The 1,556-nt window shown below is 39.8% G+C and overlaps 1 non-coding gene across 1 annotated transcript; it reads left to right on the forward strand.

Moving 5' to 3' along the window:
- The first annotated feature begins 1,034 nt into the window (after nt 1–1,034).
- On the forward strand, nt 1,035–1,107 carry TRNAV-UAC. Its single transcript has one exon. It is a non-coding gene; the product is annotated as a tRNA-Val (tRNA).
- Nucleotides 1,108–1,556: the final 449 nt, after the last annotated feature.

A 1,556-nucleotide genomic window follows, 5' to 3' on the forward strand; every position in this document is an offset into this window, starting at 1 on the left:
CTCCTTTATTTACACGACTTTAGGACTGTTCTCCAATCCTTAATATTTTCAAAAATAGATTACTGCAGTGCTCTTCTCACTGGCCTTCCCAACTCATCCATCAAACCACTTCAAATTATACAAAATGCTGCGGCCAGAATTTTAACCAATACCAACCGAAGAGAACATATTACTCCCACTCTCCGAAATCTACACTGGTTACCAATCTACCACAGAATCCTCCACAAATCTCTCACCCTGATACATAAGTCCATCCATAACTACTTTCATCTTGACCTTGAATTCCCTCTCAAACTCCATACTTCCATCAGACCAATCAGAGAAATCCATAAAGGAACGCTACAATCCCCTCCAACCAAAGCTATTCGCCTCGTCTCAACTAGAGTCCGAGCTTTTTCTTTTGCAGGTCCAAACATCTGGAATAGCCTCCCCGCAGACCTCAGGCTGGAACCATGCCTGCTAACATTCAAAAAGAAACTTAAGACTTGGCTGTTCCAACAAGCCTTCTCGGATCCTTCGGACTCACAATAGACAAACAACATATTCTCGAGCTACGGATCCATGCTACTATTTCTGCTGCCTATTATTATGATTATCTTAATCCTCAGATAATATTGCTTCCTGCTTAATCTGAATCCATTACAACTTTTGTGTTTAAGTTATCGCCCTGCTTGGGCTTTTATTCTTCTTACTTCTAAACTGTAAAGCCTCCAAGTTTATAGTCCTTGTTTAATGTAACTTTCTGCTCTCTTCTGATTATTTTGTACTGTTCCTTTTCTGTTACAAGTTTCTCTATCCCCCGTTCGATGTAAACCGATCTGATATGGTATTTAACCATGAAGTTCGGTATAGAAAAATGCTAAATAAATAAATAAATAAATAAAAAAGAAACAAGTTGGCTCCACTGATTTCATTTTTATATTTTGTTTTCAATGAATGCACTTCTCTAGCTGAGATGCTTGTTCAATTAGTCCTCCTTTAGGCAGGCATCAAGGGTTCGACGGTTGCTCACAGATTAAAAGAAGGGGTTAGTTGGTTCCATAGTGTAGTGGGTATCACATCTGCTTTACACGCAGAAGGGCCTGGGTTCAATCCCCAGTGGAGCCATTTTTAACTTGCTGCAGAAACAGGCATGAGTCTGAGTGCAAGGATAACTTAGATACCGAAAAAGCAAGTTGAAGACCAATGGGTTCCATATATGTGCTGTGGAAACCCAGGCATATCCCACAATCTATATGCGTGGGATAGATTTACAGGCCCTTCCTTCTATGCTTGCTACTTGTGCTCATGTGAATTCATAGCAGATATCATCTTCCCCAGCAGAAGTGTGGGAATGGTTACTGGAGACGAAATAAGGAAGCTTTAGGTAAACTCCTAAGCCAACATCTTGTGTGGTAAAAAGAATTCAGCAGTGACTCTAGTAAAACACATTTTTCATGGTAGATGGGATGGCTCTTGGAAGATCTATTTTTTGCCAAGAGTAAAAAATGTTAGAATGTGAATGGTGGCTGAGGCGATTATCCCATGAATTATTCAAACAGTAGTCTAAAATAACT

The sequence above is a fragment of the Rhinatrema bivittatum genome, unplaced genomic scaffold (assembly GCF_901001135.1).
Source record: "Rhinatrema bivittatum unplaced genomic scaffold, aRhiBiv1.1, whole genome shotgun sequence".
NCBI lineage: Eukaryota > Metazoa > Chordata > Amphibia > Gymnophiona > Rhinatrematidae > Rhinatrema > Rhinatrema bivittatum.